The sequence below is a fragment of the Henckelia pumila genome, chromosome 4 (assembly GCF_033568475.1).
Source record: "Henckelia pumila isolate YLH828 chromosome 4, ASM3356847v2, whole genome shotgun sequence".
Lineage (NCBI taxonomy): Eukaryota > Viridiplantae > Streptophyta > Magnoliopsida > Lamiales > Gesneriaceae > Henckelia > Henckelia pumila.
The window spans coordinates 112983181-113005917 of NC_133123.1; the positions used below are offsets into that span (position 1 = coordinate 112983181).

General features: G+C 46.2%; 28 non-coding genes and 9 pseudogenes across 28 annotated transcripts; all 37 read left to right on the forward strand.

The window, feature by feature from the left end:
- The first annotated feature begins 2358 nt into the window (after positions 1-2358).
- On the forward strand, positions 2359-2477 carry LOC140867921 (5S ribosomal RNA). Its single transcript, XR_012145361.1, has one exon. It is a non-coding gene; the product is annotated as a 5S ribosomal RNA (ribosomal RNA).
- Positions 2478-2878: 401 nt separating this feature from the next.
- Positions 2879-2996, forward strand: LOC140869522 (5S ribosomal RNA; annotated as a pseudogene).
- Positions 2997-3387: 391 nt separating this feature from the next.
- LOC140870432 (5S ribosomal RNA) lies at positions 3388-3506 on the forward strand. Its single transcript, XR_012147394.1, has one exon. It is a non-coding gene; the product is annotated as a 5S ribosomal RNA (ribosomal RNA).
- Positions 3507-3908: 402 nt separating this feature from the next.
- LOC140869377 (5S ribosomal RNA) lies at positions 3909-4027 on the forward strand. The gene has a single exon (XR_012146757.1). It is a non-coding gene; the product is annotated as a 5S ribosomal RNA (ribosomal RNA).
- Positions 4028-4428: 401 nt separating this feature from the next.
- Positions 4429-4547, forward strand: LOC140868860 (5S ribosomal RNA). Its single transcript, XR_012146259.1, has one exon. It is a non-coding gene; the product is annotated as a 5S ribosomal RNA (ribosomal RNA).
- Positions 4548-4947: 400 nt separating this feature from the next.
- On the forward strand, positions 4948-5065 carry LOC140868292 (5S ribosomal RNA). Its single transcript, XR_012145717.1, has one exon. It is a non-coding gene; the product is annotated as a 5S ribosomal RNA (ribosomal RNA).
- Positions 5066-5456: 391 nt separating this feature from the next.
- LOC140870400 (5S ribosomal RNA) lies at positions 5457-5575 on the forward strand. Its single transcript, XR_012147364.1, has one exon. It is a non-coding gene; the product is annotated as a 5S ribosomal RNA (ribosomal RNA).
- A 403-nt stretch (positions 5576-5978) lies between these two features.
- LOC140868102 (5S ribosomal RNA) lies at positions 5979-6097 on the forward strand. The gene has a single exon (XR_012145536.1). It is a non-coding gene; the product is annotated as a 5S ribosomal RNA (ribosomal RNA).
- Positions 6098-6496: 399 nt separating this feature from the next.
- Positions 6497-6615, forward strand: LOC140868320 (5S ribosomal RNA). The gene has a single exon (XR_012145744.1). It is a non-coding gene; the product is annotated as a 5S ribosomal RNA (ribosomal RNA).
- Positions 6616-7015: 400 nt separating this feature from the next.
- LOC140868778 (5S ribosomal RNA) lies at positions 7016-7133 on the forward strand. The gene has a single exon (XR_012146179.1). It is a non-coding gene; the product is annotated as a 5S ribosomal RNA (ribosomal RNA).
- Positions 7134-7530: 397 nt separating this feature from the next.
- Positions 7531-7649, forward strand: LOC140868524 (5S ribosomal RNA). The gene has a single exon (XR_012145938.1). It is a non-coding gene; the product is annotated as a 5S ribosomal RNA (ribosomal RNA).
- Positions 7650-8049: 400 nt separating this feature from the next.
- On the forward strand, positions 8050-8168 carry LOC140870332 (5S ribosomal RNA). The gene has a single exon (XR_012147297.1). It is a non-coding gene; the product is annotated as a 5S ribosomal RNA (ribosomal RNA).
- A 400-nt stretch (positions 8169-8568) lies between these two features.
- On the forward strand, positions 8569-8687 carry LOC140870436 (5S ribosomal RNA). The gene has a single exon (XR_012147398.1). It is a non-coding gene; the product is annotated as a 5S ribosomal RNA (ribosomal RNA).
- A 399-nt stretch (positions 8688-9086) lies between these two features.
- On the forward strand, positions 9087-9238 carry LOC140868182 (5S ribosomal RNA; annotated as a pseudogene).
- Positions 9239-9642: 404 nt separating this feature from the next.
- Positions 9643-9761, forward strand: LOC140869374 (5S ribosomal RNA). Its single transcript, XR_012146755.1, has one exon. It is a non-coding gene; the product is annotated as a 5S ribosomal RNA (ribosomal RNA).
- A 1290-nt stretch (positions 9762-11051) lies between these two features.
- LOC140869715 (5S ribosomal RNA) lies at positions 11052-11171 on the forward strand (annotated as a pseudogene).
- Positions 11172-11571: 400 nt separating this feature from the next.
- LOC140868634 (5S ribosomal RNA) lies at positions 11572-11690 on the forward strand. Its single transcript, XR_012146041.1, has one exon. It is a non-coding gene; the product is annotated as a 5S ribosomal RNA (ribosomal RNA).
- A 401-nt stretch (positions 11691-12091) lies between these two features.
- On the forward strand, positions 12092-12210 carry LOC140870160 (5S ribosomal RNA). Its single transcript, XR_012147136.1, has one exon. It is a non-coding gene; the product is annotated as a 5S ribosomal RNA (ribosomal RNA).
- A 399-nt stretch (positions 12211-12609) lies between these two features.
- Positions 12610-12732, forward strand: LOC140869426 (5S ribosomal RNA; annotated as a pseudogene).
- A 400-nt stretch (positions 12733-13132) lies between these two features.
- Positions 13133-13248, forward strand: LOC140869719 (5S ribosomal RNA; annotated as a pseudogene).
- Positions 13249-13649: 401 nt separating this feature from the next.
- On the forward strand, positions 13650-13768 carry LOC140869092 (5S ribosomal RNA). The gene has a single exon (XR_012146483.1). It is a non-coding gene; the product is annotated as a 5S ribosomal RNA (ribosomal RNA).
- Positions 13769-14169: 401 nt separating this feature from the next.
- Positions 14170-14288, forward strand: LOC140869217 (5S ribosomal RNA). The gene has a single exon (XR_012146603.1). It is a non-coding gene; the product is annotated as a 5S ribosomal RNA (ribosomal RNA).
- A 400-nt stretch (positions 14289-14688) lies between these two features.
- Positions 14689-14807, forward strand: LOC140868221 (5S ribosomal RNA). Its single transcript, XR_012145648.1, has one exon. It is a non-coding gene; the product is annotated as a 5S ribosomal RNA (ribosomal RNA).
- Positions 14808-15209: 402 nt separating this feature from the next.
- LOC140868747 (5S ribosomal RNA) lies at positions 15210-15328 on the forward strand. The gene has a single exon (XR_012146149.1). It is a non-coding gene; the product is annotated as a 5S ribosomal RNA (ribosomal RNA).
- A 400-nt stretch (positions 15329-15728) lies between these two features.
- On the forward strand, positions 15729-15847 carry LOC140870079 (5S ribosomal RNA). The gene has a single exon (XR_012147060.1). It is a non-coding gene; the product is annotated as a 5S ribosomal RNA (ribosomal RNA).
- Positions 15848-16246: 399 nt separating this feature from the next.
- LOC140868006 (5S ribosomal RNA) lies at positions 16247-16365 on the forward strand. The gene has a single exon (XR_012145444.1). It is a non-coding gene; the product is annotated as a 5S ribosomal RNA (ribosomal RNA).
- Positions 16366-16765: 400 nt separating this feature from the next.
- Positions 16766-16884, forward strand: LOC140869042 (5S ribosomal RNA). The gene has a single exon (XR_012146435.1). It is a non-coding gene; the product is annotated as a 5S ribosomal RNA (ribosomal RNA).
- A 401-nt stretch (positions 16885-17285) lies between these two features.
- Positions 17286-17403, forward strand: LOC140869789 (5S ribosomal RNA; annotated as a pseudogene).
- Positions 17404-17803: 400 nt separating this feature from the next.
- On the forward strand, positions 17804-17922 carry LOC140868417 (5S ribosomal RNA). The gene has a single exon (XR_012145836.1). It is a non-coding gene; the product is annotated as a 5S ribosomal RNA (ribosomal RNA).
- Positions 17923-18238: 316 nt separating this feature from the next.
- Positions 18239-18357, forward strand: LOC140868836 (5S ribosomal RNA). Its single transcript, XR_012146237.1, has one exon. It is a non-coding gene; the product is annotated as a 5S ribosomal RNA (ribosomal RNA).
- An 897-nt stretch (positions 18358-19254) lies between these two features.
- LOC140869264 (5S ribosomal RNA) lies at positions 19255-19372 on the forward strand. The gene has a single exon (XR_012146647.1). It is a non-coding gene; the product is annotated as a 5S ribosomal RNA (ribosomal RNA).
- A 401-nt stretch (positions 19373-19773) lies between these two features.
- Positions 19774-19892, forward strand: LOC140868549 (5S ribosomal RNA). The gene has a single exon (XR_012145961.1). It is a non-coding gene; the product is annotated as a 5S ribosomal RNA (ribosomal RNA).
- Positions 19893-20293: 401 nt separating this feature from the next.
- LOC140870476 (5S ribosomal RNA) lies at positions 20294-20412 on the forward strand. The gene has a single exon (XR_012147435.1). It is a non-coding gene; the product is annotated as a 5S ribosomal RNA (ribosomal RNA).
- Positions 20413-20811: 399 nt separating this feature from the next.
- LOC140869398 (5S ribosomal RNA) lies at positions 20812-20929 on the forward strand (annotated as a pseudogene).
- Positions 20930-21329: 400 nt separating this feature from the next.
- LOC140869446 (5S ribosomal RNA) lies at positions 21330-21447 on the forward strand (annotated as a pseudogene).
- A 401-nt stretch (positions 21448-21848) lies between these two features.
- Positions 21849-21967, forward strand: LOC140869597 (5S ribosomal RNA; annotated as a pseudogene).
- A 346-nt stretch (positions 21968-22313) lies between these two features.
- On the forward strand, positions 22314-22432 carry LOC140868571 (5S ribosomal RNA). Its single transcript, XR_012145982.1, has one exon. It is a non-coding gene; the product is annotated as a 5S ribosomal RNA (ribosomal RNA).
- The last annotated feature ends 305 nt before the right edge of the window (positions 22433-22737 follow it).

The window sequence follows — 22737 nt, forward strand, 5'->3', positions numbered from 1 at the left end:
GTCAGAGAACTTTCGTGAATTAAGAATAAATTAAAGAAAAGGATTTGCTTTGATTGGCCAAGAGATTAGGTGTTTTCGAAAGAGCTTTCGAATTTTCATCTGAAGTTTCGATCCAGGCCTTTCCAAGTTATTTGTTTCTGTACACGTCTACGGTAAGTGGGCTTTTGTATGTATATTCCTTTATATGATTTTAAAAATATTTATTGATGAATCATGGTATTTGGGTTTTCGAAATTCGTTTGAGCATGTGTCTTTGTTTGTGTCATGTTGGTTCATGTTGTGTCAAGCATGTTGTCGAGCACTATTATGATTCGAATGGATATGGTAATGATATGCCCTTATACGGTGGGATGGTAACCATTGTACGGCCTCACTCCATAGAGGATTAACATATTGGATATGGCCTCGCTCCTTAGAGGATTAACATATAGGAGACAGTAAACCATGGAAAGGAGATGAATTTCAGTGCTTATGTTCATGTGTTGAAAGTTTATATATCATGATGATGTTATGGCCCGATGGCCCAAGTATTGAGTTATGTTTATGTTGATGTTCATGTTCACGATTATGATTTTATGTTATGCATATATTTGGTATATGTCTCGAACGGCCCCCACTTACTGAGTTTCCCAAAACGCTTACCCCTTTACCTTTTTCCTCCCAGATGATATAGTAGAAGAATTAGAGGATCGAGAACAAGACCAGTTTTGGGGTTGGTGAAAGAAAGCACTTTAGGATTTAATTTTTTTATTTCTTTTGGGATTGTTGCATTTAATATTTTGTTATTTAAGTTTTTTAGTCACTTCCGCAATTATTTATTGGTTTTTGGATTATCGAGTTGTAAAGAAAATATTTTTGGAGCTTTTATTTATGAGAAAATACTGGTTTGCATATAATGTACTACAAGGCTTGTTGTTTTATAATTTGTGTGAATTTGAAACAACGCCGGTGGCACGACTCAATCTCGGGGCGTGACATTTAAGTGGTATAAGAGCCAAGTTCATAAATCCATATGGGATTCCGTACCGAAAAATTTGACGTTGTCAAATTTCGACCCAAGCCTAGCGTATCCTGACCCAAACTGACCCTCTGAGTCAAACTCATACTATGTAGGATTAGTGATACTTTTTTCCCTAATTCGGTCGTTTGAACCCTCGAATTCGCGTTTTTACTATTTTTGGAAATGTTTGTTTTGCCTATAACTTTTCGTGGGAAACTCGGAATTTGATTCCGTCGATTGTCTCATACTCCTTGTGATAAGTAGTTTTGATCCTTGGAAATATCTCAAAAATTTCTTTGTTTTTTTGGGAAAATTTGCCTAAAAATCTTGTTCTATATCAATTCTGCCTGAAGTTTCATCCCTTTGAATTCTAACTTTGAACCCATTCCACATTCCTCTTTATTCTAGGAAGATGGCTCGCACCAAAGTTACGGCTCGCAAAAATGTTGTGCGAAGCAAGGATCAAGTTATCGAATCATTGAGGTCTTTGATATACGTGGATCAATACGAGAAAGAGGAAATGATTGAAAACATGAAGATACTAAAGGATAACAAGAGCGAGATGGAGGAGCATCAGGACCACATTGAATCCGATGTGGAAAGGTTTGCGTATTAACTCAATAAGGAGGAGAAGGAACACGAGGAAACAAAGAAGGAACTAGCATATGCCCTAGCTAAAGTGAAGGAACTTCAAGCCATACTCCTTGAGGAGGCACGCAAAGAGGCACTAAGGCGTCAAGAGTCGGGAATCCTTACCCAAGGTTTACAAAATCAAGTGCAAGAACTGCAACACACTGTGCACAACTTTGAGGAGTAGAACTTAGCTGCACTCGAGTACATTGATCAGCTCCATATGGCAGCCTTTGCGGGAGATACGGACCCCAAAGACATTTCGACAGAAGATGAAGCCGCGGGCGATGGAAAAATCATAGATTAGACTATCACCTAGCTTAGTCCTTTTATTCAGCACTGTTTTTATTCAGCAGGGTTTTGAAATCTTGGTGTTTTGAGACTTGACTTGTTTTGTTTACCTTCATGAAATTTTGGGAATAAATAAAATGCAATAGACCTAATCACACGACGTGAATGTGCGATCTGGGTGACGCGGGCTGCTTCGGTGGGTCCCAGCGTGCCCTACGGGAAAAATGCCACGAAAGACCATCTCCGGGGTTGTAATTTGAGCGTCTCCGTCTCTTAGACCGTGATACTTGCTGTAGGTATCGAGAGGAGCTTCATGTGAGCAGGTTGAAGCTCCCGTAACTCTTAGCCGATCGAAAGTTATGTCTGTTTGAAACTGCAGCTCATGTTCCTCTGATCCGCAATTCGAGAGAAAAACAATAAAGAATTCATTCATTGTTGGGTGCGATCATACCAGCACTAATGCACCGGATCCCATCAGAACTTCGAAGTTATGCGTGCTTGGGCAAGAGCAGTACTATGATGGGTGACCCCCTGGGAAGTTCTCGTGTTGCACCCTTTTTTTTATTAGATTCTTTTTTTATTACTCGTACATCTTGTTCTTACGATTCCTCTCCGTCCTATTTCCGACTCTTTCAGTCCAATCCACGGATAGAAAAGATGCAATAGACTGAATCACAGGACGTGAACGTTCGATCTGGGTGACGCGGGCCACTTTGGGGGGTCCCAGCGCGCCCAACGGGAACAATACCCCCAAATACAATCTCTGGGTTTGAATTTGAGCTTCTCCGTCTCTTAGACCGAGATACGCGCTGTAGGTATCGAGAAGAGCTTCGCGTGAGCAAGCTGAAGCTCCCGTAACTCTCAGCAGATCGAAAGTTATGTCCGTTTGAAACTGCAGCTCCTGTTCCTCCGATCCACAATTCGAGAGACAAAACAATAAAGAAATCATTGAATATTTGGTGAGATCATACCAGCACTAATGCACCGAATCCCATCAGAACTCCGAAGTTATGCGTGCTTGGGCGAGAGCAGTACTAGGATGGGTGACCTCCTGGGAATTCCTCTTTTGCACCCCTTTTTCTTTTTTTTTCTTACTCATACTTCTTGATTTTCCGATTCCTCGCCGTCCTATTTCCGACTCTTTCAGTCCAATCCGCGGATAGAAAAGATGTAATAGACTTAATCACACGACGTGAATGTGCGATCTAGATGATGCGGGCCGCTTCGGTGGGTACCAGCGCGCCCTACGGGCAAAACGCCACGAAAGACCATCTTCTGTTGTAATTTGAGTGTCTCCGTCTCTAAGACCGAGATACTTGCTGTAGGTATCGAGAGGAGCTTCGCGTGAGCAGGCTGAAGCTCCCGTAACACTCAGCAGATCGAAAGTTATGTCCATTTGAAACTGCAGCTCCTGTTCCTCTGATCCGCAATTCGAGAGAAAAATAATAAAGAATTCATTCACTGTTGGGTGCGATCATACCAGCACTAATGCACCGGATCCCATCAGAACTCCGAAGTTAAGCGTGCTTGGGCAAGAGGAGTACTAGGATGGGTGACCCCTTGGGAAGTCCTCGTGTTCCACCCCTTTTTTCATTAATTTCTTTTTTTCTTACTCGTACTTCTTGTTCTTTCGATTCCTCGCCGTCCTATTTTCCGACTCTTTCAGTTCAATTCGCGGATAGAAAAGATGCAATAGACTGAATCATACGATGTGAACGTGCGATCTGGGTGACGCGGGCTGCTTTGGTGGGTCCCAGCGTGACATACGGGAAAAATGCCCCGAAAGACCATCTCCATTTTGGAATTTGAGCGTCTCCGTCTCTTTAACCGATATACGCACTATATGTATCGAGTGGAGCTTCGTGTGAGCAGGCTGAAGCTCCAGTAACTCTTAGCCGATCGAAAGTTATGTCCGTTTGAAACTGCAGCTCCTATTCCTCTGATCCGCAATTCGAGAGACAAAAAAATAATGAATTCATTCACTGTTGGGTGCGATCATATCAGCCCTAATGCACCGGATCCCATCAGAACTCCGAAGTTATGCGTGCTTGGGAAAGAACAGTACTAGGATGGGTGACCCCCTGGAAAGTCCTCGTGTTGCACCCCTTTTTTTATTAGTTTCTTTTTTTCTTACTCGTACATCTTGTTCTTCCGATTCCTCTCCATCCTATTTCCGACTCTTTCAGTCCAATCCGCGGATAAAAAAGATGCAATTGACTGAATCACACGACGTGAACGTGCGATCTGGGTGACGCGGGCCACTTCGGTGGGTCCAAGCGCGCCCTACGGGAAAAATGCCCCCAAAGACAATCTCCGGGTTTGAATTTGAGCTTCTCCATCTCTTAGACCGAGATACGCGCTGTAAGTATGGAGAAGAGCTTCGCATGAGCAGGCTGAAGCTCCCGTAACTCTTAGCAGATCGAAAGTTATGTCCGTTTGAAACTACAACTCCTGTTCCTCCGATCCGCAATTCGAGAGACAAAAAAATAAAGAATTCATTCACTGTTGGGTGCGATCATACCAGCACTAATGTACCGGATCCCATCAGAACTCCGAAGTTATGCATGCTTGGGCAAGAACAGTACTAGGATGGGTGACCCCCTGAGAAGTCCTCGTGTTGCACCATTTTTTTATTAGTTTATTTTTTTCTTACTCGTACATCTTGTTCTTCCGATTCCTCTCCGTCTTATTTCCGACTCTTTCAGTCCAATCCACGGATAGAAAAGATGCAATAGACTGAATCACAGGATGTGAACGTGCGATTTGGGTGACGCGGGCCATTTCGGTGGGTCCCAGCGCGTCCTACAGGTAAAATGCCCCCAAAGACATTCTTCGGGTTTGAATTTGAGCTTCTCCGTCTCTTAGACCGAGATACGCGCTGTAGGTATCGAGAACAGCTTCGCGTGAGCAAGCTGAAGAACCCGTAACTCTCAGCAGATCAAAATTTATGTCCGTTTGAAACTGCAGCTCCTATTCCTCAGATCTGCAATTCGAGAGACAAAACAATAAAGAATTCATTTACTGTTGGGTGCAATCATACCAGCACTAATGCACCGGATCCCATCAGAACTCCGAAATTAAGCGTGCTTGGCGAGAGAAGTACCAAGATGGGTGACCTTCTGGGAAGTCCTCGTGTTGCACCCCTTTTTCTTTTTTTCTTACTCGTACTTCTTGTTTTTCCTATTCCTCGTCGTCCTATTTCCGACTCTTTCAGTCCAATACGCGGATAGAAAAAATGCAATAGACTTAATCACACGACATGAACGTGCGATCTAGGTAACGCGGGCTGCTTCGGTGGGTCCCAGCGCGCCCTACGGGAAAAACGCCACGAAAGACCATCTCCGGATTGTAATTTGAGCGTCTCCGTCTCTAAGACCGAGATAATTGCTTTAGGTATTGAGAGGAGCTTCGCGTGAGCAGGCTGAAGCTCCCGTAACTCTTAGCCGATCGAAAGTTATGTCCGTTTGAAACTGCAGCTCCTCTTCCTCTGATCCGCAATTCGAGAAACAAAACAATAAAGAATTCATTTACTGTTGGGTGCGATCATACCAGCACTAATGCACCGGATCCCATCAGAACTCCGAAGTTAAGCGTGCTTGGGCGAGAGCAGTACTAGGATGGATGACCCCTTGGGAAGTCCTCGTGTTGCACCCCTTTTTTTATTAATTTCTTTTTTTCTTACTCGTACTTCTTGTTCTTTCGATTCCTCTCCGTCCTATTTCCGACTCTTTCAGTCCAATCCGCGGATAAAAAAGATGCAATAGACTGAATCATACGATGTGAACGTGTGCAATCTAGGTGACGCGGGCCGCTTTGGTGGGTCCCAGCACGACATATGGGAAAAATGCCCCGAAACACCATCTCCGTTTTGGAATTTGAACGTCTCCGTCTCTTTAACCAATATACGCACTATAGGTATCGAGTGGAGCTTCGCGTGAGCAGGCTGAAGCTCCAGTAACTCTCAGCCGATCGAAAGTTATGTCCGTTTGAAAGTGCAGCTTCTGTTCCTCTGATCCGCAATTCGAGAGACAAAAAAATAAAGAATTCATTTACTTTTAGGTGCGATCATACCAGCACTAATGCACCGGATCCCATCAGAACTCCAAAGTTATGCGTGCTTGGGCAAGAGCAGTACTAGGATGGGTGACCCCCTGGGAAGTCCTCGTGTTGCACCCCTTTTTTTATTAGTTTTTTTTTCTTACTCGTACATCTTGTTCTTCCGATTCCTCTCCGTCATATTTCCAACTCTTTCACTCCAATCCGCGGATAGAAAAGATGCAATAGACTGAATCACACGATGTGAACGTGCGATCTGGGTGACGCGGGCCACTTCGGTGGGTCCCAGCGCGCCCTACGGGAAAAATGCCCCCAAAGACCATCTCCGGGTTTGAATTTGAATTTCTCCATCTCTTAAACCGAGATACGCGCTGTAGGTATCGAGAAGAGCTTCGCGTGAGCAGGCTGAAACTCCCGTAACTCTCAACAGATCGAAAGTTATGTCCGTTTGAAACTACAGCCCCTGTTCCTCCGATCCGCAATTCGAGAGACAAAAGAATAAAACATCCATTCACTGTTGGGTGCAATAATACCAGCACTAATGCACCGGATTCCATCAGAACTCCGAAGTTAAGTGCGCATGGGCGAGAGTAGTACTAGGATGGGTGACCCCCTGGTAAGTCCTCGTGTTGCACCCCTTTTTCATTAATTTCTTTTTTTCTTACTCGTAATTCTTGTTTTTCCGATTTCTCGTCGTCCTATTTCCGACTCTTTCAGTCCAATCCGCGGATAGAAAAGATGCAATAAACTTAATCACAGGATGTGAACGTGCGATCTGGGTGACGCGGGCCGCTTCGGTGGGTCCCAGCGCGCACTACTGGAAAAACGCCACAAAATACCATCTTCGTGTTGTAATTTGAGCATCTCCGTCTCTTAGAGCGAGATACTTGCTGTAGGTATCAAGCGGAGCTTCGCGTGAGCAGGTTGAAGCTCGCGTAACTCTTAGCCGATCGAAAGTTATGTCCGTTTGAAACTGCAGCTCCTGTTCCTCCGATCCGCAATTCGAGAGACAAAACAATAAAGAATTCATTCATTGTTGGGTGCAATCATACCAGTACTAATGCATCGGATCCTATAAGAACTCCGAAGTCAAGCGTGCCTGGGCGAGAGCAGTACTAGGATGGGTGACCCCTGGGAAGTCCTCGTGTTGCACCCCATTTTTCATTAATTTTTTTTTCTTACTCATACTTCTTGTTCTTTCGATTCCTGGTCGTCCTATTTTTGACTCTTTCAGTCAAATCCGCGGATAGAAAAGATGCAATAGACTGAATCATACGATGTGAACGTGCGATCTGGGTGACGCGGGCCGCTTTGGTGGGTCCCAGCGCGACATACGGGAAAATGCCCCGAAAGACCATCTCCGTTTTGGAATTTGAGCATCTCCGTCTCTTTAACCGAGATACGCACTATAGGTATCGAGTGGAGCTTCGCGTGAGCAGGCTGAAGCTTCAGTAACTCTCAGCCGATCGAAAGTTATGTCCGCTTGAAACTGCAGCTCCTGTCCTCCGATCCGCAATTCGAGACACAAAAAAATAAAGAATTCATTCACTGCTGGGTGCGATCATACCAGCACTTATGCACCGGATCCCATCAAAACTCCGAAGTTATGCGTGCTTGGGCAAGAGCAGTACTAGGATGGATGACCCCCTGGGAAGTCCTCGTGTTGCACCCCTTTTTTTATTAGTTTTTTTTTTCTTACTCGTACACCTTGTTCTTCAAATTCCTCTCCGTCCTATTTCCGACTCTTTCAGTCCAATCCGCGGATAGAAAAGATGCAATAGACTGAATCACAAGACGTGAACGTGCGATCTTGGTGACACGGGCCACTTCGGTGGGTCCTAGCGCGCCCTACGAGAAAAATGCCCCCAAAGACCATCTCCGGGTTTGAATTTGAGCTTCTCTGTCTCTTAGATTAAGATACGCGCTGTAGGTATCGAGAAGAGCTTCGCATGAGCAGGTTGAAGCTCCCGTAACTCTCAGCATATCGAAAGTTATGTCCGTTTGAAACTGCAGCTCCTATTCCTCCGATCCGCAATTCGAGAGACAAAACAATAAAGAATTCATTCACTGTTGGGTGCAATCATACCAGCACTAATGCACCGGATCCCATCAGAACTCCGAAGTTAAGCGTGCTTGGGCGAGAGCAGTACTAGAATGGGTGACCCCTTGGGAAGTCCTCGTGTTGCACCCTTTTATCATTAATTTCTTTTTTTCTTACTCGTACTTCTTGTTTTTCCGATTCCTCGCCGTCCTATTTCCGACTCTTTCAGTCCAATCCGCGGATAGAAAAGATGCAATAGACTTAATCACACGATGTGAACGTGCGATCTGAGTGACGCGGGCCGCTTCGGTGGGTCCCAGCGCACCCTACGGGAAAAACACCACAAAAGACCATCTCCGGGTTGTAATTTAAGCGTCTCCGTCTCTTAGACCGAGATACTAGCTGTAGGTATCGAGAGGAGCTTCGCATGAGCAGGCTGAAGCTCCCGTAACTCTTAGCCGATCGAAAGTTATGTCCGTTTGAAACTGCAACTCCTGCTCCTCCGATCCGCAATTCGAGAGACAAAAAAATAAAGAATTCATTCACTGTTGGGTGCGATCATACCAGCACTAATGCATCGGATCCAATCAGAACTCCGAAGTTAAGCGTGCTTGGGCGAGAGCAGTACTAGAATGGGTGACCCCTTGGGAAGTCCACGTGTTGCACCCTTTTTAAATTAATTTCTTTTTTCTTACTCGTACTTCTTGTTTTTCCGATTCCTCGCCGTCCTATTTTCGACTCTTTCAGTCCAATCCGCGGATAGAAAATATGCAATAAACTTAATCACATGACGTGAACGTGCGATCTGGGTGACGCGGGCGGCTTCGGTGGGTCCCAGCTCGCCCTACGGGAAAAACGCCACGAAAGACCATCTTCGGGTTGTAATTTGAGCGTCTCCGTCTCTTAGACCGAGATACTAGCTGTAGGTATCGAGAGGAGCTTCGCATGAGCAGGCTGAAGCTCCCGTAACTCTTAGCCGATCGAAAGTTATGTCCGTTTGAAACTGCAACTCCTGCTCCTCCGATCCGCAATTCGAGAGACAAAACAATAAAGAATTCATTCACTGTTGGGTGCGATCATACCAGCACTAATGCACCGGATCCCATCAGAACTCCGAAGTTAAGCGTGCCTGGGCGAGAGAGAACTCCGAAGTTAAGCGTGCTTGGGCGAGAGCAGTACTAGGATGGGTGATCCCCTGGGAAGTCCTCGTGTTGCACCCCATTTTTCATTAATTTCTTTTTTTCTTACTCGTACTTCTTGTTATCTCGATTTCTCGCCGTCCTATTTCCGACTCTTTCAGTCCAATCCGCGGATAGAAAAGATGCAATAGACTGAATCATACTTCTTTTTTGAACGTGCGATCTGGGTGACGCGGGCCGCTTCGATGGGTCCCAGCGCGACATAAGGGAAAAATTTCCCGAAAGACCATCTCCATTTTGGAATTTGAGCGTCTTCGTCTCTTTAACCGAGATACGCACTATAGGTATCGAGTGGAGCTTCGCGTGAGTAGGCTGAAGCTCCAGTAACTCTCAGCCGATCGAAAGTTATGTACGTTTGAAACTGCCGCTCCTGTTCCTCCGATCCGCAATTCGAGAGACAAAAAATAAAGAATTCATTCACTATTGGGTGCGATCATACCAGCACTAATGCACCGGATCCTATCAGAACTCCGAAGTTATGCGTGCTTGGGAAAGAGCAGTACTAGGATGGGTGACCCCCTGGGAAGTCATCGTGTTTCACCCCTTTTTTATTAGTTTCTTTTTTTCTTACTCGTACATCTTGTTCTTCTGATTCCTCTCCGTCCTATTTCCGACTCTTTCAATCCAATCCGCGGATAGAAAAGATGCAATATACTGAATCACATGACGTGAACGTGCGATCTGGGTGACGCGGGTCACTTCAGTGGGTCCCAGCGCGCCCTACGAGAAAAATGCCCCCAAAGACCATCTCCGGGTTTGAATTTGAGCTTCTCCATCTCTTAGACCGAGATACGCGCTGTAGGTATTGAGATGAGCTTTGCGTGAGTCGGCTGAAGCTCCCGTAACTCTGAGCAGATCGAAAGTTATGTCCATTTGAAACTGCAGCTCCTGTTGCTCAGATCCGCAATTCGAGAGACAAAACAATAAAGAATTCATTCACTGTTGGGTGTGATCATACCAGGATCCCATCAGAACTACGAAGTTAAGCGTGCTTGGGCAAGATCAATACTAGGATGGGTGACCCCCTGGGAAGTCCTCGTGTTGCACCCCTTTTTCATTAATTTCATTTTTTTTACTCGTACTTCTTGTTTTCCGATTCCTCGCCGTCCTATTTCTGACTCTTTCAGTCCAATCCGCGGATAGAAAAGATGCAATTAGATTTAATCACACGACGTGAACATGCGATTTGGTGACGCGGGCCGCTTCGGTGGGTCCCAGCGCCCCCTACGGGAAAAACGCCCCAAAAGACCATCTCCGGGTTGTAATTTGAGCGTCTCCATCTCTTAGACTGAGATACTTGGTGTAGGTATCGAGAGGAGTTTCGCGTGAGCAGGCTGAAGCTCCCGTAACTCTTAGCCGATCCAAAGTTAAGCGTGCTTGGGCGAGAGCAGTACTAGAGTGGGTGACCCCCTGAAAAGTCCTCGTGTTGCACCCCTTTTTTCATTAAATTCTTTTTTTCTTACTCGTACTTCTTGTTCTTTTGATTCCTCGCCGTCCTATTTCCGACTCTTTCAGTCCAATCTGCGGATAGAAAAGATGCAATAGACTGAATCATACGATGTGAACGTGCGATTTGGGTGACGCGGGCCACTTGGGTGGGTCCCAGCGTGACATACGAGAAAAATGCCCCGAAAGACCATCTCCGTTTTGGAATTTGAGCGTCTCTGTCTCTTTAACCGAGATACGCACTATAGGTATCGAGTGGAGCTTCACGTAAGTAGGCTGAAGCTCCAGTAACTCTCAGCCGATCAAATGTTATGTCCGTTTGAAACTGCAGCTCCTGTTCCTCCGATCCGCAATTCTAGAGACAAAAAAATAAAGAATTCATTCACTGTTGGGCGGATCATACCAGCACTAATGCACCGGATCCCATCAGAACTCAAAAGTTATGCGTGCTTGGGCAAGAGCAGTACCAGGATGGGTGACCCCTTGGAAAGTCCTCGTGTTGCACCTCTTTTTTTATTAGTTTCTTTTTTTCTTACTCGTACATCTTGTTCTTCCGATTCCTCTCCGTCCTATTTCCGGCTCTTTCAGTCCAATCCACAGATAGAAAAGATGCAATGGAATGAATCACACGACGTGAACGTGCGATCTGGGTGACGCGGGCCACTTCCGTGGGTCCCAGCGCGCCCTACGGGAAAAATGCCCCAAAGACCATCTCCGGGTTTAAATTTGAGCTTCTCCGTCTCTTAGACCGAGATACGCGCTGTAGGTATCGAGAAGAGTTTCGCGTGAGTAGACTGAAGCTCCCGTAACTCTCAGCAGATCGAAAGTTATGTCCGTTTAAAACTGCAGCTCCTGTTCCTCCGATCCGCAATTCGAGAGACAAAACAATAAAGAATTCATTCACTGTTGGGTGCGATCATACTAGCACTAATTCTCCGGATCCCATCAAAACTCCGAAGTTAAGCGTGCTTTGGCGAGAGCAGTACTAGGATGGGTGACCCCCTTGGAAGTCCTCGTGTTGCATCCCTTTTTCATTAATCTCTTTTTTTCTTACTCGTACTTCTTGTTTTTCCGATTTCTCACCGTCCTATTTCTGACTCTTTCAGTCCAATACGTGGATAGAAAATATGCAATTAGACCTAATCACACGACGTGAACGTGCGATCTGGGTGACGCGGGCCGCTTCGATGGGTCCCAGCGCGCCCTACAGGAAAAACGCCCCGAAAGACCATCTCCGAGTTGTAATTTGAGTGTCTCCGTCTCTTTAACCGAGATACTTGCTGTAGGTATCGAGAGGAGTTTCGCGTGAGCAGGCTGAAACTCCCGTAACTCTTAGCCAATCGAAAGTTATGTCTGTTTGAAACTGCAGCTCCTGTTCCTCTGATCCGCAATTCGAGAGACAAAAAAATAAAGAATTCATTCACTGTTGGGTGCGATCATACCAGCACTAATGCACCGGATCCCATCAGAACTACGAAGTTAAGCGTGCTTGGGCGAGAGCAGTACTAGGATGGGTGACCCCCTAGGAAGTCCTCGTGTTGCACCCCTTTTTTCATTAATTTCTTTTTTTCTTACTCGTACTTCTAGTTCTTTAGATTTCTCGCCGTCCTATTTCCGACTCTTTTAGTCCAATACGCGGATAGAAAAGATGCAATAGACTGAATCATACGATGTGAACGTGCGATCTGGGTGACGAGGGTCGCTTCGGTGGGTCCCAGCGCGACATACGAGAAAAATGCCCCGAAAGACCATATTCATTTTGGAATTTGAGCGTCTCCATCTCTTTAACCGAGATACGGACTATAGGTATCTAGTGGAGCTTCGTGTGAGCAGACTGAAGCTTCAGTAACTCTCAGCCGATCGAAAGTTATGTCCGTTTGAAACTGCAGCTCCTGTTCCTCCGATCCGCAATTCGAGAGACAAGAAAAAAAGAATTCATTTATGTTGGGTGAGATCATACCAGCACTAATGCACTGGATCCCATCAGAACTCCGAAGTTATGCGTGCTTGGGCAAGAGCAGTACTAGGATGGGTGACCCACCCCCTGGGAAGTTCTCGTGTTGCACCTCTTTTTTTATTAGTTTCTTTTTTTCTTACTCGTACATCTTGTTCTTCTGATTCCTCTCCGTCTTATTTCTGACTTTTTCAGTCCAATCCGCGGATAGAAAAGATGCAATAGACTTAATCACAGGACGTGAACGTGCGATCTGGGTGACGCGGGCACTTCGGCGGGTCCCAGCGCGCCCTACGGGAAAAATTCCCCCAAAGACAATCTCCGGGTTTGAATTTGAGCTTCTCCGTCTCTTAGACAGAGATACGCACTGTAGGTATCGAGAAGAGATTCGTGTTAGCAAGCTGAAGCTCCTTTAACTCCCAGCAGATCGAAAGTTATGTCCGTTTGAAACTGCAACTCATGTTCCTCCGATCCGCAATTCGAGAGACAAAATAATAAAGAATTCATTCATTGTTCGGTGCTATCATAACAGCACTAATGCACCGGATCCCATCAAAACTCCGCAGTTAAGCGTGCTTGGGTGAGAGCTGTACTAGGATGGGTGACCCCCTGGGAAGTCTTGTTGCACCCCTTTTTAATTAATTTTTTTTTCCTTATTCGTACTTCTTGTTCTTCCGATTCCTCGCCGTCCTATTTCCGACTCTTTCAGTCCAATCCGCGGATAGAAACGATGCAATACACTGAATCACATGACGTGAACGTGCGATCTGGGTGATACGGGCTGCCTCGGTGGGTCCCAGCGCACCCTACTTAAAAAAACACCCCGAAAGACCATCTTCGGGTTGGAATTTGATTTGTCTCCGTCTCTTAGACCGAGATAATTGCTGTAGGTATCGAGAGGAGCTTCGCGTGAACAGGCTGAAGCTCCCGTAACTCTCAGCCGATCGAAAGTTATGTCCGTTTGAAACTGCAGATCATGTTCCTCCGATCCGCAATTCAAGAGACAAAACAATAAAGAATTCATTCAATGTTGGGTGCGATCATACCACCACTAATGCACCAGATCCCATCAGAACTCCGGGGTTAAACGTGCTTGGGCGAGAGCAGTACTAGGATGGCTGACCTCTTGGGAAGTCCTTGTGTTGCACTCCTTTTTTATTAATTTCTATTTTTCATACTCGTACTTCTTGCTCTTTCGATTCCTCGCCGTCCTATTTTCGACTCTTTGAGTCCAATCCACGGATAGAAAAGATGCAATAGACTGAAACACACGACGTGAACGTGCAATCAGGGTGACGCGGGCTGCTTTGGTGGGTACCAGCGCTCTACGGGAAAAACGCCCCGAAAAACCATCTTCGGGTTTGAATTTGAGTGTCTCCGTCTCTTAGACTGAAATGCGCGCTGTAGGTATAGAGATGAGCTTCGCGTGAGCAGGCTGAAGCTCCCGTAGTAACTCTTAGCCGATCGAAAGTTATTTTCGTTTGAAAGTACAGCGCCTGTTCCTCCATTCCGCAATTCGAGAAACAAAATAATAAAGAATTCTTTCACTTTTGGGTGCTATCATACCAGCACTAATGCATCGGATCCCGTTAGAACTTCGCAGTTAAGTGTGCTTGGGCAAGAGCATTACTGGGATGGGTGACCCCTTGGGAAGTCCTCGTGTTGCACCCCTTTTTCATTAATTTCTTTTTTTCTTACTCGTACTTCTTTTTTTTCCGATTCCTCGCCGTCCTATTTCCGAATCTTTCAGTCCAATCCGTGGATAGAAAAGATGAAATAGACTAAATCACACGACGTGAACGTGCGATCTGGGTGACGCGGGCCGCTTCTGTGGGTCCCAGCGCACCCTACGGGAGAAACAACCCGAAAGACCATCTTCGGGTTGTAATTTGAGCGTCTCCGTCTCTTAGACCGAGATACTTGCTGTAGGTATCAAGAGGAGTTTCGCGTGACCAGGCTGAAACTCCCTTAACTCCTAGCCGATAGAAAGTTATGTCCGTTTGAAACTGCAGCTCCTGTTCCTCCAATCCGCAATTCGAGAGACAAAAAAATAAAGAATTCATTCATTTTTGGGTGCGATCATATCAGCATTAATGCACCGGATATCATCAGAACTCCGCAGCTAAGCGTGCTTGGGCGAGAGCAGTACTAGGATGGGTGACCCCCTGGGAAGTCCTCGTGTTGCACCCCTTTTTCATTAATTTCTTTTTTTCTTACTCGTACTTCTTGTTCTTCCGATTCCTCGTCATCCTATTTCCGACTCTTTTAGTCCAATCCGCGAATAAAAAAATGCAATACACTGAATCACATGACGTGAACGGGCGATCTGGGTGACACGGGCCGCTTTGGTGGGTCCCAGCATTCCCTACGGGAAAAACGCCCCGAAAAACCATCTCCGGGTTTGAATTTGAGCGTCTTCGTCTCTTAGACCGAAATGCGCGCTGTAGGTAAAGAGAGGAGCTTCGCGTGAGCAGGCTGAAGCTCCCGTAGTCACTCTTAGCCGATCGAAAGTTATGTTTGTTTGAAAGTGCAGCGCCTGTTCCTCCATTCCGCAATTCGAGAGACAAAACAATAAAGAATTCTTTCACTGTTGGGTGTTATCATTCCAGCACTAATGCATCGGATCCCATCAGAACTCTGCAGTTAAGCGTGCTTGGGCGAGAGCGGTACTGGGATGGGTGACCCCTTGGGAAGCCCTCGTGTTGCACCCCTTTTTCATTAATTTCTTTTTTTCTTACTCGTACTTCATGTTTTTCCGATTTCTCGCCGTCCTATTTCCGAATCTTTCAGTCCAATCCGCGGATAGAAAAGATGCAATAGACTTAATCACACAACGTGAACGTGCGATCTGGGTGACGCGGGCCGCTTCGGTGGGTCCTAGCATGCCCTATGGGAAAAACAACCCGAAATACCATCTCCGGGTTGTAATTTGAGCGTCTCCGTCTCTTAGACCAAGATACTTGCTGTAGGTATCGAGAGGAGTTTCGCGTGAGCAGGCTGAAACTCCCGTAACTCTTAGCCGATCGAAAGTTATGTCCGTTTGAAACTGCAGCTCCTGTTCCTCCGATCCGCAATTCGAGAGACAAAACAATAAAGAATTCGTTCACTGTTGGGTGTGATCATACCAGCACTAATGCACCGGATCCCATCAGAACTCCGTAGATAAGTGTGCTTGGGCGAGAGCAGTACTAGGATGGGTGACCCCCTGGGAAGTCCTCGTGTTGCACCCTTTTTTCATTAATTTCTTTTTTTCTTACTCGTACTTCCTGTTCTTCCGATTCCTCGTCGTCCTATTTCTGACTCTTTCAGTCCAATCCGCGGATAAAAAAGATGCAATACACTAAATCACACGACGTGAACGTGCGATCTGGGTGACGCGGGCCGTTTTGGTGGGTCCCAGCGCGTCGAACGGGAAAATGCCCCAAAAGACCATCTCCGGGTTGGAATTTGAGCATCTCTGTCTCTTAGACAGAGATGCGCGCTGTAGGTATAGAGAGGAGCTCGCGTGAGGAGGCTGAAAGCTCCTGTAACTCTCAGTCGATTGAAAATTATGTTCGTTTGAAAGTGCAGCGCCTGTTTCTCCGATTCGCAATTCGAGAGACAAAACAATAAAGAATTCATTCACTATTGGGTGCTATCATACCAGAACTAATGCACCGGATCCCATCAGAACTCCGCAGCTAAGCATGCTTGGGCGAGAGCAGTACTAGGATGGGTGACCCCCTGGGAAGTCCTCGTGTTGCACCCCTTTTTCATTAATTTCTTATTTTCTTACTCATACTTCTTGTTCTTCCGATTCCTCGCCGTCCTATTTTCGACTCTTTCAGTCCAATTCGCGGATAGAAAAGATGCAATACACTGAATCACACGACGTGAACGTGCGATTTGGGTGACGCGGGTCGCTTCGGTGGGTCCCAGCGTGTCCTACGGGAAAAACGCCCCGAAAGACCATCTTCGGGTTGGAATTTGAGTGTCTCCGTGTCATAGACCGAGATGCGCGCTGTAGTTATAGAGAGGAGCTTCGCATGAGCAGGCTGAAGCTCCCGTAACTCTCAGCCGATCGAAAGTTATGTCCTTTTGAAAGTGTAGCACCTGTTCCTCCGATCGGCAATTCGAGTGACAAAACAATAAAGAATTCATTCAATTTTGGGTGCTATCATACCAGCACTAATGCACCGAATCCCATTAGAACTCCGTTGTTAAGCGTTCTTGGGCGAGAGCAGTACTAGGATGGGTGACCCCCTGGGAAGTCCTCGTGTTGCACCACTTTTTCATTAATTTCTTTTTTTTCTTACTCGTACTTCTTGTTCTTCCGATTCCTTGCCGTCCTATTTCCGACTCTTTGAGTCCAATCCACGGATAGAAAAGATGCAATAGACTAAAACACACGACATGAACGTGCGATCTTGGTGACGCGGGCCGCTTTGGTGGGTCTCAGCCCGTCCTACGGGAAAAACGCCCCGAAAGACCATTTTCGGGTTGGAATTTGAGTGTCTCCATCTCTTAGACCGAGATGTGCACTGTAGGTATAGAGACGAGCTTCGCGTGAGCATGTTGAAGCTCCCGTAACTCTCAGCCGATTGAAAATTATGTTCTTTTGAAAGTGCTGCACCTGTTCCTCCGATCCGCAATTCGAGAGAGAAAACAATAAAGGATTCATTCACTTTTGGGTGCTATCATACCAGCACTAATGCACCAGATCCCATCAAAACTCCACAGTTAAGCGTGCTTGGGCGAGAGCAGTACAAGGATGGGTGACCCCCTGGTTAGTCCTCGTGTTCACCACTTTTTCATTAATTTCTTTTTTTCTTACTCATACTTCTTGTTCTTCCGATTCCTCGTCGTCCTTTTTTCGACTCTTTCAGTTCAATCCGCGGATAAAAAAGATGCAATACACTGAATCACACGACGTGAACGTGCGATCTGGGTGACGCGGGCTGCTTCGGTGGGTCCCAGCATGCCCTACGGGAAAAAAGCCCCGAAAGACCATCTTCGGGTTGGAATTTGAGAGTCTCTGTCTCTTAGACCGAGATACGCGATGTAGATATCGATAGGAGCTTCGCGTGAGCAGGCTGAAGCTCCCGTAACTCTCAGTCGATCGAAAGTTATGTCCGTTTGAAACTGCAGCTCTTGTTCCTCCGATCCGCAATTCGAGAGACAAAAAAATAAAGAATTCATTCACTGTTGGGTGCGATCATACCAGCACTAATAAACCGGATCCCATCAGAACTCCTAAGTTAAGCATGCTTGGGCGAGAGCAGTACTAGGATGGGCGACCCCTTGGGAAGTCCTTGTGTTGCACCCCTTCTTCATTAATTTTTTTTTTCTTACTCGTACTTCTTGTTCTTCCGATTCCTTATCGTCCTATTTCCGACTCTTTCGGTCCAATCCGTGGATATAAAAGATGCAATACACTGAATCATACAATGTGAACGTGCAATCTGGATGATGCCGGTCGCTTCGGTGGGTTTAAGCGCTGTAGGTATCGAGAGGAGCTTCTCGTGAGCAGGCTGAAACTCCCGTAACTCTCAGCCGATCGAAAGTTATGTCCGTTTGAAAGTGCAGCACTTGTTTCTACGATCCGCAATTCGAGAGACAATACAATAAAGAATTCATTCATTGGGTGCGATCATACCAGCACTAATGCACCGGATCCCATCAGAATTCCAAAGTTAAACGTGCTTGGGCGAGAGCAATACTAGGATGGGTGACCCTTTTGGAAGTCCTCGTGTTGCAGCCCTTTTTCATTAAATTCTTTTTTTTTTTACTTTTCCTTCTTTTTCTTTCGATTCCTCGTTGTCCTATTTCCGTCTCTTTCAGTCTAATCCACGGATAGAAAAGATGCAATAGACTGAATCTCAGGACGTGAACGTGCGATCAGGGTGATGCGGGCCGCTTCGGTGGGTCTCAGCATGCCTTACGGGAAAAATGCACCGAAAGACCATCTTCAAGTTGGAATTTGAGAGTCTCCGTCTCTTTAACGAGATGCGCGCTGTAGGTATCGAGAGGAGATTTGCGTGAGAAGGCTGAAGCTCCCTTAACTATCAGCAGATCGAAAGTTATGTCCGTTTGAAACTGCAGCTCCTGTTCCTCCGATCCGCAATTTGAGAGACAAAACAATAAAATTCATTCACTGTTAGGTGCGATCATACCGGCACTAATGCACCGATCCCATCAGAACTCCAAAGTTAAGCGTGGTTGGGCGAGACCAGTACTAGGAGTCCTCGTGTTGCACCCCTTTTTCATTAATTTCTTTTTTTCTTACTCGTATTTCTTGTTTTTCCGATTCCTCGCCGTCCTATTTCCAACTCTTTCAATGCAATCCGCGGATATAAAAGATGCAAAAGACTTAATCACATGACGTGAACATGCAATCTGGGTGACGCGGGCCGCTTCGGTGGGTTTAAGCACGCCCTATGGGAAAAACGCCCCAAAAACCATCTCCGGGTTGTAATTTGAGCATCTCTGTCTCTTAGACCGAGATACTTGCTGTAGGTATCGAGAGGAGCTTCGCGTGAGCAGGCTGAAGCTCCCGTAACTCTTAGCCGATCAAAAGTTATGTCCGTTTGAAACTTCAGCTCCTGTTCCTCCGATCCGCAATTCGAGAGATAAAACAATAAAGAATTTATTCACTGTTGGGTGCGATCATACTAGCACTAATTCACCGGATCCCATCAAAACTTCGAAGTTAAGAGTGCTTGGGCGAGAGCAGTTCTAGGATGGGTTACCCCTTGGAAGTTCTCGTGTTGCACCCCTTTTTTCATTAATTTCTTTTTTTCTTACTCGTACTTCTTGTTCTTTCGATTCCTCGCCGTTCTATTTCCGACTCTTTCAGTCCAATCCGCGTATAGAAAAGATGCAATAGACTGAATCATACGATGTGAACGTGCGATCTTGGTGATGCGGGCCGCTTCGGTGGGTCCCAGCACGACATACTGGAAAAATGCCCCGAAAGACCATCTCTGTTTTGGAATTTGAGCGTCTCCGTCTCTTTAACCGAGATATTCACTATAGGTATCGAGTGGAGCTTTGCGTGAGCAGGCTAAAGCTCCAGTAACTCTCAGCCAATCGAAAGTTATGTCCGTTTGAAACCGCAGCTCCTGTTCCTCTGATCCGCAATTCGAGATACTAAAAAAGAAAGAATTCATTCACTGTTGGGTGCGATCATACCATCACTAATGCACCGGATCCCATAAGAACTCCGAAGTTATGCGTGCTTGGGCAAGAGTAGTACTAGGATGGGTGACCCCCTGAGAAGTCCTCGTGTTGCAACCCTTTTTTTATTAGTTTCTTTTTTTCTTACTCGTACATCTTGTTCTTCCGATTCCTCTCCGTCCTATTTCCGACTCTTTCAGTCCAATCCGAGGATAGAAAATATGCAATAGACTGAATCACACGACTTTAACGTGCGATCTGGGTGATGCGGGCCACTTCGGTGGGTCCCAGCGCGCCCTACGGGAATAATGCCCCCAAAGACCATCTCCGGGTTTGAATTTGAGCTTCTCCGTCTCTTAGACCGAGATACGCGCTGTAGGTATCGAGAAGAGCTTCGCGTGAGCAGGCTGAAGCTCCCGTAACTCTCAGCAGATCGAAAGTTATGTCCGTTTGAAACTGCAACTCCTGTTCCTCCGATCCGCAATTCGAGAGACAAAACAATAAAGGATTCATTGACTGTTGGGTGCGATCATACCAGCACTAATGCACCGGATTCCATAAGAACTCCGAAGTTAAGCGCGCTTGGGCGAGAGCAGTACTAGGATGGGTGACCCCCTAGGAAGTCCTCGTGTTGCACCCTTTTTTCATTAATTTTTTTTTTCTTACTCGTACTTCTTGTTTTTCCGTTTCCTCGCCGTCATATTTCCGACTCCTTCAGTCCAATCCGCGGATAGAAAAGATGCAATAGACTTAATCACACGATGTGAACGTGCGATCTGGGTGACGCGGGCCGCTTCGGTGGGTCCCAGTGTGCCCTAGGGGAAAAACGCCCCGAAAAACCATCTCCGGGTTGTAATTTGAGCGTTTCCATCTCTTACACCGAGATACTTGTTGTAGGTATCGAGAGGAGCTTCGCGTGAGCAGGCTGAAGCTCCCGTAACTCTTAGCCGATTGAAAGTTATGTCCATTTGAAACTGCAGCTCCTGTTCCTTCGATACGCAATTCGAGAGACAAAAAAATAAAGAATTCATTCACTGTTGGGTGCGATCATACCAGCACTAATGCACCAGATCCCATCAGAACTCCGAAGTTATGCGTGCTTGGGCAAGAGCAGTACTAGGATTGGTGACCCCTTGGAAGTCCTCGTGTTACACCCCTTTTTCATTAATTTCTTTTTTTCTTACTCGTACTTCTTGTTCTTTCGATTCCTCGTCGTCCTATTTCCGACTCTTTGAGTCCAATCCGCGGATAGAAAAAATGCAATAGACTGAAACACATGACATGAACGTGCGATCTGGGTGATGCGGGCCGTTTCAGTGGGTCCCAACGTGCCCTACGGGAAAAACACCCCAAAAGAACATCTTCGAGTTGGAATTTGAGCGTCTCCATCTCTTGGACCAAGATGCGCGCTCTAGGTATCGAGAGGAGCTTCCCATGAGCATGCTGAAGCTTTCTTAACTCTCAGCCGATCGAAATTTATGTCCGTTTGAAACTACAGCTCCTGTTCCTCCAATCCGCAATTCGAGAAACAAAACAATAAAGAATTCATTCATTGTTGGATGCGATCATACCAGCACTAATTCAACGGATTCCATCAGAACTCCAGAGCTAAGCGTGCTTGGGCGAGAGCAGTACGAGGATGGGTGACCCCTGGGAAGTCCTCGTGTTGCACCCCTTTTTTTATTAGTTTCTTTTTTTCTTACTCGTACATCTTGTTCTTCCGATTCCTCTCCTTCCTATTTCCGACTCTTTCAGTCCAATCCGCGAATAGAAAAGATGCAATAGACTGAATAAAACGATGTGAACGTGAGATCTGGGTGACGCATGCCACTTCGGTGGATCCCAGCACGCCCTACGGGAAAAATGCCCCCAAAGACCATCTCCGGGTTTGAATTTGAGCTTCTCCGTCTCTTAGATCGAGATACGCGTTGTAGGTATCGTGAAGAGCTTCGCGTGAGTAGGCTGAAGCTCCCGTAACTCTCAACAGATCGAAAGTTATGTCCGTTTGAAACTGCAGCTCCTGTTCCTCCGATCCGCAATTCGAGCGACAAAACAATAAAGAATTCATTCACTGTTGGGTGCTATCATACCAGCACTACTGCACCGGATTCCATTAGAACTCCAAAGTTAAGCGTGCTTGGGGGAGAGCAGTACTAGGATGGGTGACCCCTTGGGAAGTCCTTGTGTTACCCTTTTTTCATTAATTTCTTTTTTTCTTACTCGTACTTCTTGTTTTTTCGATTCCTCGCAGTCCTATTTCCGACTCTTACATGACGTGAACGTGCGATCTGGGTGACGCTGCCGCTTAGGTGGGTCCCAGCGCGCTCTACGGGAAAAACGCCTCAAAAGACCATCTTCGGGATGTAATTTGAGCGTCTCCGTCTCTTTGACCGAGATACTTGCTGTAGGTATCGAGAGGAGCTTCGCGTGAGTAGGCTGAAGCTCCCGTAACTCTTAGCCGATCGAAAGTTATGAACGTTTGAAACTGCAGCTCCTATTCCTCTGATCCGCAATTCGAGAAAAAAAAATTCATTCACTGTTAGGTGCGATCATACCAGCACTAATGCACCGAATCCAATCAGAACTCCGAAGTTAAGCGTGCTTGGGCGAGAGCAGTACTAGGATTGGTGACCCCCTGGGAAGTCCTCGTGTTGCATCTCTTTTTTATTAATTTCTTTTTTTCTTACTCGTACTTCTTGTTCTTTCGATTCCTCGCATTCCTATTTACGACTCTTTCAGTCCAATCCACGGATTGAAAAGATGCAATAGACTGAATCATATGATGTGAACGTGCGACCTGGGTGACGAGGGCTGCTTCGGTGGGTTTCAGCGCGACATACGGGAAAAATGCCCCGAAAGACCTTCTCTATTTTGGAATTTGAGCGTCTCTGTCTCTTTAACCGAGATACGTACTATAGGTATCGAGTGGAGTTTCGCGTGAGCAGGCTGAAGCTCCAGTAACTCT